The sequence below is a fragment of the Coenobita brevimanus genome, chromosome 70 (genome assembly GCF_032717465.1).
Source record: "Coenobita brevimanus isolate Jiangsu-jjx chromosome 70, ASM3271746v2, whole genome shotgun sequence".
NCBI classification, from domain to species: domain Eukaryota; kingdom Metazoa; phylum Arthropoda; class Malacostraca; order Decapoda; family Coenobitidae; genus Coenobita; species Coenobita brevimanus.
In genome coordinates, this window is record NC_137023.1 from 31,634,812 (window position 1) to 31,656,186 (window position 21,375).

At 40.1% G+C, this 21,375-nt stretch overlaps 1 pseudogene; it reads left to right on the forward strand.

The window, feature by feature from the left end:
• LOC145406406 (uncharacterized) overlaps positions 1-12,244 on the forward strand; it is a 466,334-nt pseudogene extending 454,090 nt beyond the window's left edge.
• The last annotated feature ends 9,131 nt before the right edge of the window (positions 12,245-21,375 follow it).

The following is a 21,375-nucleotide window of genomic DNA, read 5'->3' on the forward strand; positions in this document are numbered from 1 at the left end:
GTGATTATAAAAATACCAAAAAAAGGGAGATTTAAGTGTGTGTGGCAATTGGAGGAGGATAACTTTGACACCTGTAGTTGCAAAAGTCTTTTCCAAAATCTTGTTGAACAGAATAGAGCTAGTAATTGATAAAATTTTAAGAGAAGAACAAGCGGGATATAGAAAGGGTCGAGGTTGTAATGATCAGATTTTTATTGTAAGGCATCTAATGCAACAAGCTAATAAGATGAAAATGCAACTTAGCTTGTGTTTTGTGGATTTTGAAAAGGCGTTTGATAGTGTTTCACGTGGTGCTATGTTGAAAATTATGAGATTCTATGGTATACCAGAAAAGAGTGTAAATATTATTAGAAGCCTGCATGAAGGTACTTTTTGTAAGGTACTGGTGGGTGGTTCTTTGAGTGATCCATTTCAAGTTAGGTCAGGAGTGATTCAAGGAGTTCTTTCGCCATTGTTGTTTGTTTTGGTTATGGATTATGTTATGAAAAAGGTTGTAAGGAGAACAGGTGCAAGAATTAACTGTAAAGAAAATAAGAGGCTGATGGATTTGGACTATGCTGATGATATTGTACTGATTTGGGGAAGTATTTACGAGATGCAGAGGGTGCTCGATTGTCTGGTGGAGGAAGGAGAAAAAGTGGAATTGGTAATAAATTGTGGATGAAATTATTAATATGAACGTGGAGAACCAAATCGATTGTGTAATTGGGAATAATGTGGTGAAGAATGTAGAAAACTTTAAATATCTGGGAACGATTGTATCATCTAATGGATCATTAAACAATGAAATTGAGGAGAGGATTAGACAGACTTGGCGAGCTGTTGGAATGTTGAAATCTGTTTGGAATAATAATATGCTTTCGGTACATACTAAAGTGAAAATTTACAAGTCCATGGTTAGACCCATTTTAATTTACGGGCATGAGTCATGGTACAGTACAATTGCAACAGATCAGAAAGTATTAGGATTTGAGAATAAAATACTGAGAAGGATTCTTGGGGTAAAGTGGCAAGACAGAGTTACAAATGCAAGAGTAAGGGATATTACGAGAGTGGAACCAGTTAATGAATATGTGAGACTGTCTCGCTGGAAGTGGCTGGGGCACATATACAGAAAAGAAGATTGTTTAATACAGGATGTACAGTACAATTGCAACAGATCAGAAAGTATCAGGATTTGAGAATAAAATACTGAGAAGGATTCTTGGGGTAAAGTGGCAAGACAGAGTTACAAATGCAAGAGTAAGGGATATTACGAGAGTGGAACCAGTTAATGAATATGTGAGACTGTCTCGCTGGAAGTGGCTGGGGCACATATACAGAAAAGAAGGTTGTTTAATACAGGATGTGCCAGAGTGGATTGCTAGAGGAAGAAGAGGTAGAGGTAAGCCGAGGGAAACCTGGTTGAGGACAATAAAAAAAGAAGCAGGAGAGGAGTGTTGGTGGGACCTGAAGGAGATGGCAAGAGACAAATACTGGTGGAGAGAGTTCATTGAGGCCCTATGCATCCCGTGGGGTGCCACAGGAAATGATATATATATATATATATATATATATATATATATATATATATATATATATATATATATATGTCTGTTGAGCAAGGATGAGTGGCTGTGCGTGACAGAAATAAATGGAGAGAAATTGTGAATGAATAAGTGATGACGCAGCCCTGAGGGGATATTCTCCCGCATTTGGTCTGATCAGCTAGTCAGGTCAGGTGCGGGTAAGGGGATGGCTGTATTATGATGTGGCAGGGGTAAACCAGTTCTGCTGTCGGGCCCTGCTGCGGATGTCACTGATTGCATTGTGCAGTTGACCCTTGTGCGGTGTGGTGCGGTGAGGATCTGTCCGTTCTCCCCTTTGGGGCTAAGATGCGAATAAATGTGTTTGAATGGATGAGTAAATGGAGAGTGAGTCGTCCTGTCTCGGCTACCTCCCTTTCCTTGGGGGAAGCAGCCTAGGTATATATATATATATATATATATATATATATATATATATATATATATATATATATATATATATAACAACATGAAGTCATGAACAATGACCTCTTGCATCATGGGACTATCTGTCTGGTGAATAATAAACTCAAGAAAATAAACATCTGGCCAATTAAGGGGCGTCAATCTTCCAACACTTCCTGTCAAGGATGTAGTATTCTCAGTAACACAGAATTCTGTCAGATTTCGTTATTGTGTCAAACGTTTTGTTTCACAAAATCCCTCGTTATATACATTACCATCTGCTAACCTTTGAGTAGGTTGCAATGATTTCTATATGCAGAAGGAATGTAAATGGGTGAAACACTGTACAATGTGGAAAGGATAGCCCCTGTGGGCAGAAAAGGGAAAAAGTGAGGTGAGGTCCAGAGGTCCTTATCGTTACAGTAGGTAACGATCTGACGGCGGCTAACTTCGGGGAAATGGACAATATCCATGGAGTTTAAAAGGTGGTTACTAGAAGTGCGCAACACTGCCCCTAAACATGTTTTTTAATGTGTACTTGCGTAATGGCTGCCTATGGCGATCTACGCCCGTTTGGTTTGTCACCCTTAGTTAAAAAACTTAATATGTATTAATGAACTAGTATGTGGTAAAGCTCGAAGAAACTGGACTTGGCTTCGTTACAGAAAACAATCTGTTGAGAGGTAGGTACAATAAATGATAGTAATATTCGAATTATTTTGCAAGTACATTATTTTTCAGAACTGATTGAACCGAAAAAGCTTATGCATAATTTATGGCCTTGGGAGTGTTCTTGCAAAGCTGCATCAAGATACGTCCACGAGTCTAAGAGTGGATGGACAAAGATATAGACAACAGTCCATTATATGCGTATCTCTCTCTCTCTCTCTCTCTCTCTTTATATATATATATATATATATATATATATATATATATGTATATATATATATATATCTATCTATATATATATATATATATATATATATATATATATATATATATATATATATATATATATATATATATATTTGTGGCAGGTGAGGGCGCTCACCATCCACTCACTCAATGTAGTGCTGCTCTCGGGTGTCTGTCCTGTTCTCCTCCATCCTTCTTTCCTTCCATCTTCTTCTACCTTTCTTTCCTTCATTCTTTCCTCGTCCTTCTGCCTACGGATGACTTTTCACTCCCTCTTCTGTCTTTCATTCCTTCATTCTTTCCTCTTTCTTCTGCCTATGGGTGACTCTACACTGAGTGACAAGCCAAATGGTTTCCTGTACACCAGGAAACTATTTACTATGCTGGATGTTGACCACATAACCAAATTTTGGCGCCTGTGGTTTAGTGGGTAATTATTTTGCTCCAGTCGGATTGAGCCGGTGAAGGTTTATATCCAAGGGATGGTTGGGGTGTATTGCTCACGTAATACCACTCAGGGATGAGTGAGGTTGGTCACTCTCATCCTTAATGTCAGGACCAACTGCCTAGCCTCGGGCTCCTACGCTCCTCATTGGGCAACGTAGGATTGGATGATGGATATATATATATATATATATATATATATATATATATATATATATATATATATATATATATATATATATATATATATATATATATATCCAGAGGCCAGGATCCCACTGCTACCTGGCGCATCCCCAGGTGGCAGATAGGGGAAGGCCTTGTAGATATACGAGGTATCGTCTTAGACGGCGCGGACCATGGGACCCCCTATAGATATATAGGGCTCCACCGAAGATAACGAATAAGGTGGCACCAAAATTACATCTCACCAGAAACTATGTGGCAGGGAGGTGAGATTATTTGCCACAATTCTCCCAACCAAACATGAGTTCTATTGCAAATGAATTGACGGGCGTTCCTGTTGGATCATCGTCTATTAAAGGTCCAACTGCACTGCCTCCTGTGCTTACGGGCAGTGTGCCACCGAAAGTGAGTAGGCACTGAGATGGAAAATTATATTCTTGGATGTTAAACAAACTGAAATCGATGAAGTTCTATGCATACAATGTAAGAAGCCTCACAGATTACAAACTTGATAACCTGATAACTGAACTGGAAAACATTAGTTGGGATATTGTAAGTTTGAGTGAGATCCGCAGAAAAGAAAAAAAAGTAATTCAGCTCGAAGACAGCAAACACCTATTTTATTATAGAGCAGGGCTCTCCAAACTATGGCCCGCGGGCCACATCCGGCCCGCCACATAATTTCATCCGGCCCGCCAAACAAATCCCTGTGTGGTGGCCTTGAAAATATAATTATCGCACGACTGGCATCGCTGAATTATTCAAAGCTGGGGCTGCTGACTGGTGGCGCTCAGCCCGAGTCAGTTTCCCTCTCTCTCGATAGTGTGACGCACAGATACTAGTTCTGGTAGGTATGTGCTGAACATTACAACCAATCAGTTGTGTATAACTGTATATTGTGGGGATGGAGGGCGAGTGGGGCTTCGCTGTATTCTGTGTGGTTGTGTGAGAGAAAGCGTGGGGGTGAGTGAACTGAGGTGTTGATAGGGTTTGATCGCTGATGACGTGTTGCAGGCAGTGTTGTCATGGACTGCGTGGTGTGTGGTTAGAGAAGAGTAAGCGTAGTGTTGCTGAATGCGTTGTGGGAATATTTTTGCTGTTATTTTTTGTTGATATTATTTCTTTTCTATTTTCAGATATGGAAAAGGGAAAGAAAAGAAAAGTGGACAGTGAGTGTCGTCAGTTCAATGACGAATGGAAGATAAAGTACTTTTTTGTGAAAGCAAATGATAAAGCTTTATGCCTCATATGTAGAGACAGTGTTGCTGTTCTGAAGGAATACAATATTCGTCGGCACTATGAATCTAAACATGGCTCAAGTTATTCTCACATCACAGGAGCAGAACGCACTAAAAAGTTTGAATCATTTCAGCACAGTCTGCATTCTCAACAAGCTGTTTTCAGTAAGAAAAAATCTGAAAATGAAACTTCAACTAGAGCCAGTTACAAAGTTGCCTATGTGTTGGCCACAAAAGGAAAACCTTTCACTGATGGTAGTATCATAAAAGAGTGTATAGTGGAAGCAGCAGGAGAGTATGTCCAGAAAAAGTAAACCTCTTCAAAATGATAAGTCTTGGGTCAAATACTGTTGCTCGTAGAATTGAAGATTTAGGAGGCGACATAATTCGGCAAATAAAGGAAAAAACAAAAGATTTTGTTCGTATTCTCTTGCGTTGGATGAATCAACTGATGTGTGTGATACCTCTCAGCTCTTAGTATTCATTCGTGGTGTTGATAGTGAATTTAATGTGACCCAAGAATTAGCATCAGTTCACAGCATGCACACCACAACAACTGGAGAGGACATTTTCAATGAAGTAAGTAAGACTATGACAGAATATAACCTGGAATGGAAACAAGTGCAGTGTGTGACAATTGATGGAGGAAAGAATATGTCTGGGACAAAGAAGGGTTTGGTTGGGCAAATTACAACAGCTTGTGAGGTTGGAGGATTCTCAAAACCCATTTTTCTGCATTGCCTTATCCATCAACAAGCATTGTGCCTAAAGTATGTTGATATGTCTTGTGTCATGAAACCTGTTGTTTCTGTGGTTAATTTCATTAGATCTCATGCACTCAACCATCGCCAGTTCCGTGATTTCTTGAAAGAAAGTGATGCTGAGTTTGTTGACTTGCCTTATTATACAGCAGTTAGATGGCTTAGTTGTGGAAAGGTTTTGCTGCATTTCTTTGAGCTCAGATTAGAAATTGATTTATTTCTCACAGAGAAAAATAAACCTCAGCCATTATTATCAGAATGTGAATGGATTTGGAAATTGGCATTTTTTGCAGATATGACGGGTCATATGAATCAATTGAATCTGAAGTTGCAAGGCAAAACAAATTTGATCAGTGACTACTTTGTTCATGTCAAGGCATTCAGAGCAAAACTTGCGCTACTTGAAGGCCAGGTGAAAGTTAAAATTTTGCTCATTTTCCATGTTGTGAAAAATTTCATGCAGAAAGTAAAGATGAATTTCCTTCTTCATTTGCAAATGAAATAATTTCAGATTTGAAAAAACAGTTTCAGGAGCGATTTGCTGACCTTGATGCCAAAGCAAATGAAATCAGGCTCTTTCATAATCCATTTGACTGCAATGTTGAAAATCTTCCAACTCAATTTCAAATGGAAATTATTGATCTCAGGCAGATGACAGACTGAAAGATAAGTATAGAGAAGGAAATCTGATTGAGTTTTATAAATGCCTGCAGCCAGATCAGTTTCCAAATTTGATAAAGTTTGCTTGTAGTTTTGTGTCCATTTTTGGTACAACATACTTGTGTGAACAAACATTTTCCAAAATGAAGTATGTGAAATCTAACTATCGAGCAAATTTGTCTGATGATCATTTGAAATCAATTCTTACAATTGGCTCATCTAATCTGGAACCTGATTTCAATGAAATTTTGAAGTCAAAACGACAGTATCATTCGTCACACTAATTTGGTTGCATAAAACTAAAGGCAGGAATCTATTTAGTTTACCCTGATTTTTTCCAACAAGATATGTTTTAATTTTTCCATGTTTATACTCTAATATTTGAGGAAATTAAATTACTGGCACTGATTTTTTTTTTCTTTCATTTTTTTTCCTTTGGCCCGCATAAATGTGGGAAATATATAATGTGGCCCTTACATTGAAAAGTTTGGAGACCCCCGTTATAGAGGAAAGGAAAATGAAAGAGTTAGTGGTGTAGGATTTCTAATTAACAGAAATCTTGCTGACAACATTGTTAAATTCAGCAGTGTATCGGACAGAGCAGCATTTGTTGTCATTAGACTGTGCAAAAAATATACCATGAAAGTCATACAAGTATATGCACCAACTTCTCAAAGCCTAGATGAAGTAATAAAAACATTCTCTGATGACATCTCCCAGATTATGGAAGAAGAAAAGACAACATATACGGTATTATACTCATGGGAGACTTCAATGCAAAAGTTGGGAGGTACAAAGATGGAGCAACATGTATGGGAAAATTTGGAGTGGGAGAAAGGAATGAAAGAGGAGAAATGCTGGTAAATTTTGCGGAAATGTGTAACATGAGATTAATGAACACATTCTTCCACAAAAGAACAGGAAGAAAGTGGACCTGGAGAAGCCCAAATGGAGAAACAAAGAATGAAATTGACTTCATTATAGCAAATAAGAATAACACAATCACAAATGTCACAGTTATCAACAAAGTAAATATAGGTAGTGATCATACAATGGTGAGTTGCACAGCCAGATTCAATTTCAGAAATGAAAGAAAGAAGATGATTAAAGATAAAAAGATATGCCCAATAATAGTAAATGAAAACAAAGCAGCCTCTCAGTTGGAAATAAGGAACAGATTTCAGGCTCTAAGTAATGCTGAATGTGACACTGATGAGCTGAATGACAGACTAACAAAAATGCTAAGAGAATCAGCAGAGGCAGTATAAAAACCTAATACAACCAAAGCCAAGAAGTATTCAGAAAAGACACTCGAGCTTATGAAAAAACGAAAGGAAATGAAAGTAAAGACAAAGAAAGACGAAATAGAACGAGCAGAATTAAATAAGCTTATCAACAAAAGACAAAGAGAAGAAAAATGAAAGAGAAACATGGATCAGATCAGAGAAACCATCAAAAATGGAAAAAGTCTGAAACAGGTCCGAAGTAAAATGGCACTAGGAAAGCCACAAATGACATCACTGAAAGAAAGAAAAAAAAAAACAGTGAAATCATTAAATGCAGAGATAAGATGGTGAAGAGAGTTGAAAAATTTTACAAAGAACTGTATGCATCAAAGACAGTAGTACCAATAGCTAACTTTTCAGTTGACACAAGTGAAATACCTGAGGTAACACCATACGAAGTAAATATTTCTCTTCAAAATATGAAAAGAGGGAAGGCTCCGGGAGAAGATGGAATAGTAACAGATTTACTGTTGGATGCCGGAGTAGAAGTACAAAATCGGCTTGCTCACTTAGTTACCCACTGTATGAAAAAGAAGAAAATTCACAAAACATGGTGTAATGCAATAGTTATTTTACTCTACAAAAAAGGTGACTGAAAAGATCTTAGTAACTATCGACCCATTAGATTATTATCAGTCATTTACAAACTCTTCACTAAAGTCCTTACGAACAGAAAAACAACAATTTTGGAGGAAAACCAACCTCGTGAACAGGCAGGATTCCTAAGCGGGTATTCGACCATTGATCATCTACATACAATGAACCAGCTAATTGAGAAAACTACAGAATATAATAAACCACTGTACTTAGGTTTTGTTGATTAAGAAAAGGCTTTCGACTAAGTGGAGCACATAGCAATTATATATTCATTGCGAGAACAAGGAGTGAATGAGAACATTGTAAACCAGCTCGAAAACATATATAAAGAGGGAACTGCAACAGTTAAATTACATAAGGACTCAGAAAAAATTAAGATTGAGAAGGGCGTGCGTCAGGGAGATACAATTTCACCAAAATTATTTACAGCATGCCTAGAAAGTATTTTCAGAAAGTCAAACTGGGAAAACAAAGGCGTGAACATTGATGGAGAAAAGCTAAACCATTTAAGATTTGCAGATGACATTGTCATAATCTCAGAAACAGCGGAGGCACTGCAAGAAATGTTAAATGACCTGAACTGAGAAAGTCTGAAAGTAGGACTGAAGAAGAACCGAAGTAAAACAAAAATAATTTTTAATCCACAAACACCAAAGACAGTCATCAGAATAAACGATGAAATTCTTGAAGAAGTTAAGGAGTACAACTACTTGGGACAAATACTAAAATTAACGAAAGATCATGATAGCGAAATAAAAAGACGCATTACAGTTGGATGGAAAGGTTTTGGTAAACATAGAGACATCATGAAAAGTAGCTTGCCAATTTGTATGAAACGAAAAGTATATAACGAATGTATAATTCCAGCTATGACGTATGGTTGTGAGACCTGAAAACTGACAAAATCAATAGAAAATAAATTAATCCGTTCTCAGAGAGCAATGGAAAGGTCAATGTTGGGAATATCTTTAAGAGACAGGAAAAGATCAACTTGGGTGAGAGAGCAGACTAAAGTCAAAGTTATTACAGAAGTTATAAAAGAACAGAAATGGAGGTGGGCAGGCCATATAGCAAGAACAAGGGATAACCAATGGAGCAAGAGGCTGACCGACTGGACACCAAGAGAATGTAAGCGTAGCAGAAAAAGGCCAGACAGGAGATGGAGAGATGAAATAGAGAAATTTGCAGGGAAAACGTGGCAAAGATTGGCTCAGTCAAGGAATTCGTGGAAAAGGTTGGGGGAGGCCTTTGTTCAGCAGTGGACTAGTTATGGCTACTGCTGCTGCTGATATATATATATATATATATATATATATATATATATATATATATATATATATATATATATATATATATATATATATATATATATATATATATATATATATATATATATATATATATATATATATATATATATATATATATATATATATATATATATATATACTGTAGAGAGAGAGACACACACACAGTGGCTTAATCGGTAGAGAGGTGGCCTGCAGTCCTAGAAGACCCTGGTTCAAATCCCCACTGGGGCAGGGAACAGTTTAAGGATTTGAATTTCATAATATCAGACTTTACTGATCTATCAGAAGACCTCCCAACATGTCATAAAAATACCCCTGATAATACCAATACACCAGTCCTGTATGAGACAGCCGAAGTGGTGACATGAAGAGGTGTATGGTATGTTGAAGGACTACTGGGTCTTGGAAGCAGGCTGTGAAGCCTATGCCCATAGTCCGACACACACACACACACACACACACACATATATATATATATATATATATATATATATATATATATATACGCAAGTGCCTGCCATTGCTTTATGCCTGGTAGGGCGTTAGGGTAAGCGGCATGATTAAAGAATGTATGAAAAAGTAAATTCAACACTTACCATTCACCTAGTAATCAATGGGCATCTCTCTCCTCTTGATGCACTGCTGTAAGCGTGAAGGCACTGGTTCTGCAAGGTTTCTGTGGATTTCAGGGTCTAAATTAGCCCACTCCTCCCTAATGACAGCCTCGAGCTTGGGGATGCTACTGGTGTCCTTCCCCTGGAGATGCCGCTTTATGATAGCCCAGAGATTTTCTATCGGGCTGAGGTCCGGTGAGTTTCCCGGCCAATCATCAATAAATTCTATAGCACAGTCAGTGAGCCACTGTTTCACAGATTTGGCCATATGGCAAGGGGCACCATCCTGTTGAAACACCTCAGCTTTGCACTTTTCAAAGGAGCTGAGTAAATAATCACATAATAACTCAAGGTAGTTATATTGGTTCATCATTTGATTAGTAGGAAGCACTACTACGTCACACACACTGTATAATGTAAAACATCCTCATATCATTAATGAATCTGGGTGTTTTATTGTACTGCATGCATACTTTGGGTCTAGGGGGTCACTTCCTGGGCACCGATACACGTTGCCATTTTGGCTGCCAGTCACAGTAAATGTTGCCTCGTCGCTCCATAGCACGTGTTGCCATCTAGTCGGATCCCACTGTCGATATTTCTTGGCAAACACGACCCTACACTGCCTCTGTGTAAGGGTGATGAGTGGTTTCTTGACGGATCGGTGGCTGCGAAACTTGAGATCGTTGTGTAAGCGTCGCTGCACTGTCCTCACTGACATCTCTCCCAGCAGCCGGGGGTTTAGTTCCTTTAGCATACGTGCTGTCACACGTGGATTTGATTCCACTTGACGTTTCAGGATAGTTAAAGTGCGAGGTGAGGTTTTACGGACCTTTCATGGACGTCCTTGATGGTGAGATGTTGCTACCCCTTTGCCATCACGAAATCGTTTGGTCCATAAGCTCACAGATCATACACTGACACCAACAATCCTTGCTATTTCCTTTGAGGGCTTCTGCACCTTGTAGAGACTGGTAATGGATGCAATCTCCTCTTTAGTTAAGTCCCATCTCTTCTCCAATTTGCCACCAGGCCACAAAATATGTAGACAAAATGGGAGCTGAGGGGGGGGGGGGTCCAGGTGGGGAGCAAACCGTCGCACAATCCCCTTCTGACAACTCTGTGGGGTAACTGGGGCTTGCTTGTCCACCTCCCTCCCTCCTCTATGCCCGCCCTTGACATGCCAGACTTAAGATACACACTGCAGCCTGGGTATGCTGGAGTTAATGGGGGTGGAGTGATTGTAGCCATTGCGTTACTCCATGGCCCTTTCTATCTACCTATCTATCTATATCTATCTATCTATCTATCTATCTATATATATCTATCTATCTATCTATATATATATATATATATATATATATATATATATATATATATATATATATATCTATCTATATATATATATATATCCCATTGGCTCCCAGGGTTCCTGTGTGAGGATTTTGCTGTAAGGGAGCTAGGCGTACCGCCCTCCGCCTATTGGCTCGCGAAGCTCATAGGTCCCTACCTAGGGGTTCCCTTCTTTATTAAATTTTAATAATGCCCAGTTCCGTCCTATACTGAGTGCACTGGGCGCTAATGGGATATATATATATATATATATATATATATATATATATATATATATATATATATATATATATATATATATATATCTCTGTATCTCTCTCTCTCTCTCTCTCTCTCTCTCTCTCTCTCTCTCTCTCTCTCTCTCTCTCTCTCTCTCTCTCTCTCTCTCTCTCTCTCTCTCTCTCTCTATATATATATATATATATATATATATATATATATATATACTAGACAGCCTAAGCCACTTGGTAGATAGAGATACATTGACTGTATTGTCCCTATATATATATATATATATATATATATATATATATATATATATATATGTATAGATAGATAGATAGATGAGAGAAAAGATGTTGCCAACACTTTCATTAATAATTTGCAGTAATTCATTTGAATTCGTATGGATAATTCTACAATTTATTTATTGTACTCAATATCTATGATCACTTTCGAACCCGCTCTCTGTGAATGAAACTACCTGTTAGTAAAGCTGATGTTCTGATGCTCTGTGCAGGTGTGGTCTGGAGGGAACGTAACAGAGAGCACGGTGGTGTTGACGCCGCAGCCAGGTGACCACGGTGTACCTCTGCTGTGTAAAGCCTTCAGCCCCCCCTTGCCTGGCACGGTGCTGCACCACCAGGTCACGCTTGCTGTGCATTGTGAGTACACCAGCTTCGTTCACTGATTATAACTTTTTGGCTGCATAATGACTACTTAGCATCGTATTTCTGGTGATGCTATGTTAGAGAGGAATTCAGGCCACAGAAAATGTCAATCTCTCCATATTATTTTGTTCCAGTTTATGATGAATAATTTCCTTCAACTCACAGTAGCCAGAGGGTTAACCACACCATTCCCGTTACTTTATTTCTGTTTTTATTTTACCGCCAAACGATTTTAAAGTTAGGTGAAACCTATACTGGTGAAGGGGTTTGTGAAATGTGTATATATATATATATATATATATATATATATATATAATATACTATAATAGTTTCCGTGTGTCTGTGTGTGTGTGTGTGTGTGTGTGTGTATTTTGGGTAGCCGAAACTACACATTCAAATCGCACCAAAATTGGCACACAAATTGCAAAAAATTCGCTGAAGTGAAAAAAAAAAAACTGGGTCCCATCACAATTGAAAGACTTTTACTATACTTAATGAGCGATTACATTTTGACCAAAAAACGCCGCTCCTGGCGCCCTGCATAGGATCTCCGTAGATTTTTTTGCCCACAGGTAGAACTACAGTAAAGTATTTTGGACTTGCGTTCAGACAACTTGGGTTCCATTCCCGAAGATGCAAATAACACGATCAATTGGTTAGCTGCCAAAAATCCAAGTGACAACTTTACACTAAAACAGCACATAAACGCGAGAGCCCTCCGCAGGAGAAAGTGCGAGGGGCCCGAAGGGCCCACGAGCTCTTTTGTTTGTGTATATATATATATATATATATATATATATATATATATATATATATATATATATATATATATATATATATATATATACTGTATTCAATCATACTAGATGAAGTTAGCTTTGTTGTTTTCGTATAAGTTTCGTAAAACTACTGATTCTATTTATTTTGACTCTTACACCTAACTGTTCATTTGAGTGCTGGTGATACAAAATATGTCGATGTGAGAAAAGTACATGCCTGATAATATTAACCTGTATTTGAAAAATAAATCGTTTAGGAAGAAGTTCTTGAACTGTCCTCTGTCAAAGATTTTATGGCCTTATGCCTTTTTTTTTTTTTTTTTTTTTTTACCATTAGTCACTTTTAATGTAAGTTGACTGGACTGTGTCACACTGACCAGTCTGTCAGAAAGAGTTGTGTCTTGGTTCATCCTTTCCTCGTCGTTTTTAGCTACAGTGTTTCCTCTCAAACTCGTCTTTCTTTGCTTATGCAAATTTTCGGCCCCTTTCCTTTGCTTTTTTCGTCTTTACCCTGGATTTACACATCGACGCTCAGCTATTGAAGCATTCTGACTCAGATATATCCTTTGAATCCTTTCACTGTGTTGATGTCATTTTTTGTGTCATCTTGTTGCTACCAAACAATTTTAGTGAACTTCCGAAGAATGTCTATTGATTCATTGGTTAATGACGATTGTTTTTTAACCACCTGCATTTGAAAAAATATATTATGAAGTTAATAAAAAGTGTCTGAAGGTAGAAGGAAAATAATGAAAATAATTCATTGAACGTGGGATTAACCTAACCATTTTGGACGTCTGGAACGCCAGCTCCTTCAGTCCCGCCCCCCGCCCCCACTCCAGAGCCGAATTCTCGTCGTCATGCCAGAGAACTCGTATAGCCCATTCCTGTGCGAAATGTTTTATTAGTACACTAAACCTTAATATTTTCTTGCATGCTATTTATATACTTTTAATACTGATATAGACTGCATTGCTGACATTTAAGAATAAGTCACTAAGGAAAAGAGGTGACAAAATCGCCAGTGCGAAAGACAGTACAACCCCCAGCCTGATGAAAAAAAAATTGCCCTAACCAGAGAAAATTAAAGGGGCAGGCACAATCAAGATGCTAAACACATTGTACTTAAAACTATTCGTCATAGACAGAGGGTAAGACAGTTGCATACATAAAGGACTGAGTGCCAACTAATTCATGCAAGAGAGAGTTCAAGAGAAATGGGACGAGAGTATATTTCACTCCTGCTGTGATGGGAGGAGTGCAAGCAAGTCTTTCAGAAGAGCAGTGATCATTGAAATAACAACATTAGATGGAAATTTATACAATACTGCAGGAAAAGGAGGAAGTTGGTGGAAGTGGAAATATGAGAGTTTATGAAAGGAAAAGCCTTTGACTCCATTCTGTCTAGATGAGCTGCATGTGGCGAGCGTCACACACGAGAGGGTTAGTGCATACGTGATCGAATTCAATTACTGTGAAAAGTCAGCAACTGACTGGGGATTATGGACAATGTCCTTGATTACTCTTATAAATTATTTTAAAGCCAAAACCTTCACCCTTGTATCCACTACTGATGACGCCTAACATAGCACCCCTACAACGTATCCAACTGTTATAAGACTAAATGTCACAAAATCTGTATATATGCGTATATTTCTGGGTTCAAACGAGATGCCTACGAGATAAGTTCCGACCCATAATCAAAACACTGGGTGAGACGTCGAAGCCACATCGAAATGCAATTGTTTGCATCGTATCTCCTGGATGGGAAAGCTATATAAAAATGGATAAGCCTCACACAACATCAGGGGGAACTTTTATGCATGGTTGCGGAGGATCAGACGTGCTTTTTGTTGCGCTCATCTCTAACTTTGTAGGGCTACCTCACTCGCATTAGCTTTTTATTTTTTTTTTTTCACCCTTCTGGTGACGTCTAGGATTAGCTAGTACTCAGATACCTCCCTTCCCTGTTAGTTTGGAACAGTAGGTGTCTGTTCCTCTTTACTGAGATTACCTTTGCTTTCTCGCCCACGGAGGGTCGCCCCCACTGATCGCTCTGGGGCATGAATTAACACGGTCGGGCCTCCCTGGAATGGTTTGAGAGGGCAATCTCAGCCCTAGGTGTGTGGTCCCGGGTTAACTCTCCCTTGTTCGTTTTTCCTCCTCCTTGCCACTTCCCCCGTTAGGGGGAAGTGGTCGCTATGTCGGACGCCCCTTCTGCCTACCCCCCATTCAGGGGGGGAGGTGGACATGATGAAACCCCGACTGAGAGACAGACTTACCGCCCGCAGACTGAACGGCCCCAGACAAATACACCCATGGACATACCTGTACATAATGCCCAATATGTAACCCTACATGCTCTAGGTTCCACTCCCTTAAGCAGTCTCTCCTATCCTCACCAAGAAAGTGATTGATTACTGTGCTGGGGAGGTGGAACAAATTAAAAAACTTGGTAATGGAGAACTACTCATCAAAACCATAAATTCATCCCAGGTTAAAGACAATGAAACTGCGTAAGTTCCACGATTATGATGTCGAGCCGAGGATTCCGTATTCCATGAATTCCTGCAAAGATGATACCACCTGCAGGGATCTCATGGTTATGGAAGAGAACAAGATCATACGGGAACTTGCTCAGCAGGACGTAATTGGTGCCTGGTTTATCACTAGATATTCTGAAGGCGTACGGACGAAGACTGCCACTATTGTCTTGACTTTTGGCAAAGTTTCACTCACAGACCATGTCAAAATTGGCTACAAAATTGTTAACGTAAGGCCATACATCCCCAATCCACTTCGTTGCTTAAGGTGTCAATTATATGGGCACAATGATAAGACTTGTCAGGCTTCCCTGTCAGTGTGTGACAAATGTGCAACACAGGGACATGATGCTGAACACTGCACATCGGAGATGGTACATTGTTGTCACTGCAGGGGCGCACATTCCACTTCCTCTAGGGATTGTCCCAAGTGGAAGGAGGAGAAAGAGGTCTGTGTAGTGAAAGCAACTGGGGGCATTTCCTACTACAAAGCTAGGAAAAAGGTGAATGAGTTGCATGCAACTCCCACGCCAAATAAGTCCTATACTTCGGCGGTAATGTCCCGTCCCATGATGTGTTCTGTTGAAACACAGACTGACCCTGAACCTGTTCCTCTTGCCACACACTCTACCTCTCCATCTCAGCCTCCTGTCCAATCCACCTCTCAAACTGACACCCCTGTTGCAACTTCCTACTCTCAGGCTGCTGCTGCCTCTCAATCAGTCGAGCCTAAACAGAAGCCTGACAACACTAGCATGAGTAATATGACTACCCTTACCAAGTCACGACCTCATGTTCTTCCTGCTCCTGGCCCAGCGAGGGAGAGAAAGGGTAGCTCTTCCTCAGTGGAATCTGGGACCCTCGTTATTGACGAAAAAATGGAGATTTCCATCAACAAGCACCGGGATAGGTCCCCTGGTAGTTGCTCGCCTGTTGACGGGCAGCATAAAAGAACTAAGAGCACTGGCCACTCTCGTAAATCTTAAACCACTGCATTCACTATATTACAGTGGAATTGTAGAGGTGTTGGAAATAAAATACAAAATATAGCAATCTAACTTTCCATACACAGGTCAAACGTTGTTTGTTTACAGGGGATGTGCCTGGAGGATCATCCTGATCCTCCAGAGTTCAAAAGATACCACTCGTACAGAAGATATGAAGGTCACAGAGTCACCATCTACACACTCAAATCACATTCACAAATGGAAGTGATTTTAAATTCTACTCTGGAAGCTGTTGCATGCAGAGTAAAATTTAATAACATGTATTTGTCTCTTTCCTCTCTGTACTGTCCTCCACATGGTCTCATTGATGGTGATGCTTTAAATTCACTATTTGAACATCTTCCTGGGAATAAGTTAGCATTGGGCGATTTTAATGCCCATCACTATCAGTGACGTAGCTTGAGGATCGATGGTCGTGGGGAGCAAGTAGCAGACCTAATACTACAGTCCAACCTCTGTTTTCTGCACGATGGTAGAGCGACTTGTGTAGATGATCGTACTGGTAACTTTTCGGCCATTAACTTATCTTTGGCCTCCCCTGGTATACATCAATTTTTCTCATTGGACCCTTATGACGACTCCCTGGGAAGTGATCATTTACCCATCTGTCTTTCTCATACACGCGACATCGTTTCGGACCCTCCATCCCCAAAATTTAACTATAAGAAAGCGGATTGAGGATCCTTCTCAAGGATCACCACTTTAGATTTATCTGGGGAGACGAAAGATATTAAGGTCGAAAAGTTAACCACTTCCATATTACATTCGGCTGAGGCTGCTATTCCCAAGACTTCTACAGTTCATACGAAGCATAGAGCACATTGGTGGACTTTGGATTGCCAACAAGCATTAAGGAAACGCAATAGGAGATACAGGATTTTTTATAGTCAGCCTACTGAGGACGATTATATTGCTTACAAACAGGCTCGGGCTGAGGCAAGGAGAATAATAAGAAGGGCCAAACATGACTCCTGGCGGTCCTTTGTGTCCACGGTGACTCATACTACACCATTAAGTAAAGTCTGGTCCACTATAACAATATTAAATAATAAAGGCCAATACTTCCCTGTGACCCCCCTACAGGTTAATAATAACATCTATGACGACCTCTCGGACGTTGCTAACATCCTCGCCGGGAGTTTTTCTTGTCAGCCAATTATGATCTGCATTTCCAGCATCATAAACGCACGGGTGAGCTACAGGTAATAGACTTCGCCACAGAAGATGTAGACTCCCCTTACAACCATGACTTTACGCTAAATGAACTTCTCCTTGCCCTTAAATCCTGTAAAGACACCAGCCCTGGACCAGACACCACCACGTACCTATGATTAAGCACCTTAATCAGGATAACCTGATTAAGATGTTAGCATTATACAATGAGATTTGGGCATCTCGAACGTTCCCAAACTCATGGCACTTTGTGCACGTCATACCGATACCCGAAGAGGCTGGTCGTCTTATGAATCCCACTTCATTTCGTCCTATTGTGTTGACTTCTTGTCTATGTAAGGTCATGGAACGTATGGTTAATAATAGGCTTCTTTTTGTTATAGAGTTGAAGAATTTGCTAAATGATCAACAATGTGGCTTCTGTAAATACAGAAGTTCACTAGATCATTTAATGAATTTGGAGCATTGTATTGCAGAGGCATTTGCCAATAAAGAATTCATGATAGGGGTGTTCTTGGACATCCATAAAGCCTATGACATGACATGGCAACACAGTATACTAATGAAGCTCTATGCTTATGGTTTAAGAGGTAATTTGCCTATTTTTGTTTCAAATTTCTTAAGGGACAGAACTTTCTCTGTCAAATTGCCCCGTAACGTATCATCGGATATATTCATCCATGAATACGGGGTGCCTCAGGGAAGTGTTCTTAGTCCCACCTTATTTAGTATTATCATCATTCATTCATTGCCAGACGCCATGTATCCCAAACGGGGTGACCAAGGGCTTAGAGTTAATTGTTTTACAGGGAGGGGCACTAATCCTCCACCAACCCCACTTGACATGTAGGGATGCCAACAGCATCTGGTGTTCCCAGGCGGTCACCCATTCAAGTACTAACCAGACCCAACGTTAGTATTATGATCAATGATATTCTGTCATCAGCTCCCATCCCAAGGAATCTTAAATACTCGCTCTACGCTGACAATTGTGCAATATGGCACTCCTCCCATGATGTACAATTTTCGGCTGGACGGATTCAAGCAGCCCTTGACTCCGTCCACCAATGGGACTTGCAGTGAGGATTTAAGTTTTCCGTCCCAAAGCGTGCCGCTGTAGTTTTTATAACTCGTAACGTCCCCGATTTCCATTTATTTTTGGATAACCAAGTGGTTCCTTTTCAAAATTCTGTAAAGTTTTTGGGCCTCTAGTTTGATCGCAGAATGAATAGTAAACTTCACGTTCATACTTTTCTTGCTCATTGTGATAAACTGTTAAATGCCCTCAAGTACCTAGTGGGTACTACATGGGGTGCCGACAGAAAATCTCTATTAACCTGTTAACTGCTCTATACATCCTGGGCTGTTCCAAGTGCGACTGCTCAATACAGCCCTGGCTGCGCAGATGAATATCGAATATAATGCCATGGTGACCAAGGCCGACCCATGCAAGCGTGTTTGAGCCTTCAAAACCGAAACCAAAACCAAAACCGAAAAAGAAAACAAAAACCATACATTCCAATAGGGAATCAGACACTTTGATGTTCATCCATGGGTTTACCAAGGTAAATATTGAGCTAATATTTCGTTACTATATACTTTGGCATGTGCTCTCTCAATTCCTATGACAAAATTTGGCCTGTGGGAAATTTCATTTTTACCCCTATGTCTGCGCACCACGGACACCTCCAGAAAACCACCATGCGCAGTTAATGGGTTAATGGTGTATAAGTCCCTTATTAGGTCTAAGCTGGACAATGGCGCACAGGTGTATGGCTCGGTATCCGATGCCACATTGAAAAGGTTGGATGTGCTACAAAATAAATGTTTGTGAATATGACTTGAAGCCATCTGGTGTACCCGTGTTGCTTGTATGGAAGTGGAGACGAATGTGTCTCCCTTCTGTATTCACCGCGAACATCTGGCCTTGTCCTACGGCTTACAGACACATAGGAAATGTAATATCGGCAATGTGGCCTGTACCCCCCTGCGCCAATACTACCCATCTTCTGTGGGGGATGCGTCGGCAACTTGTTGTATGCCTCCACTTACTGACTCAGGAGCTTGGTGTGGACCTCAGTGACTGACAAGTTGGTGATTAAAAATATAGCGCCTTGGGAGCCACCTGGCTTTACGGTTGATGTTTCCTGGCTCCCGCCACCAAAGGCCAAGGCGCCAGAGGCGGAGGTCCACCATTTGTTTCGAAACATCATCGTTCGTCACTTGGGGTCCCACCAATTGTACACCGATGGCTCCAAGTCAAGTGAATGTGTGGGTGCAAGTGTATGGTCAACTGAATGTGCCCTCAGGTATCGGCTGCCAATTCATACATCTGTGTTTACCACTGATCTTTTTGCTATTGACAAAGCCATAGACTATGCTTTAAATTCTGGGCATGGCTCATTTGTCATATTTTCAGATTCGAAATCAGCCCTACAGGCAATTGCATCGTGCACTAAGGACTCAGACAAGATCCAGGGCCGCATTCTTAATAAGCTGCATTCATGCAACAAGTCATTCACGCTGATCTCGGTACCTGGTCATTGTCGTATCTACGGCAATGAGCAGGCTGACTTACCTGCAAAGTCGGCTGTAGAGCTCGAGGAGACTTGGGACGTTCCTCGTGATCTATGGTCGAGTCTCTCTCTCGGAAAGAAATCAATAAATCTTTTGTGGCAAGGTCATTGGACCAGACTAAACATTCCAAAGTGTACGCCGTATCTGGGCGACTGTGACACTGCCAACCGCTCCAGTCGCCTGGAGGAAAAAGTGTTGAAGCATTTGCGGCTTAATGCCAATACATTAACTCCTATGAAACCGTACATGGAAAGACGCTTCCCACCGCACTGTGACATCTGTGATGTGATGTTATCTATCAGTCATATCATCCTGCGCTGTCGGCGATTTATTCGTGAACGAGTTTCACTTACAAATTACTGTGGCGCAGCAGACGTCCCCTTCACCCTTTCCACCATCCTGGGTGATGGGGACATTGTTATGACTGACAAATTTATGGCTTTCTTGAGAGAGACCGGACTGATCAGAGTGATGTGACTTTTTTACTGTATGGTTTTAGTTATTACGACTGTAAATATGTATATATTGTACTGTTAATTAGGGTTGACAGTTGACATATTTGAAATAGTTCCTCCTTCCCACTGATCTGTTTCTAATATTGATGTCCCCTACATTAAACTCCATTCCTCGACTGACAGTCACCAGCTGATGAGTGCAAGTGTGCAATATAGAAAGGTACTGGGCACTTGCAGTCGATGGTGGCCTGTTGGGCGAGGTCCTTCACTTTTTTGTACATATCATGTAAAAACATTATACCATCTTGCTTAAGTTATTATAATTAGGGCCGACAACTGACGTATATGGAAATGGTCCTGACTCGTCTGGATCCCTTTCATATACTGTTGTACCCTATATTAGGCTGTGCCTCGACTGACAGTCACCAGGTGATGAATGCAGGTATGTAATGCAGAAAGGCATTACATATCTGCAGTCGATGGTGTTCTCTTGGTCGAGGTATTTTTATTTTTATTATTACTGTAGGTTTAGCGATTTGTCTTTTTAGGATTTAGTATAGGTTAGTGATTTGTCTGTTAGGTTATTAGTTTTAGGGACTTTAGGTTAATTACTTTTT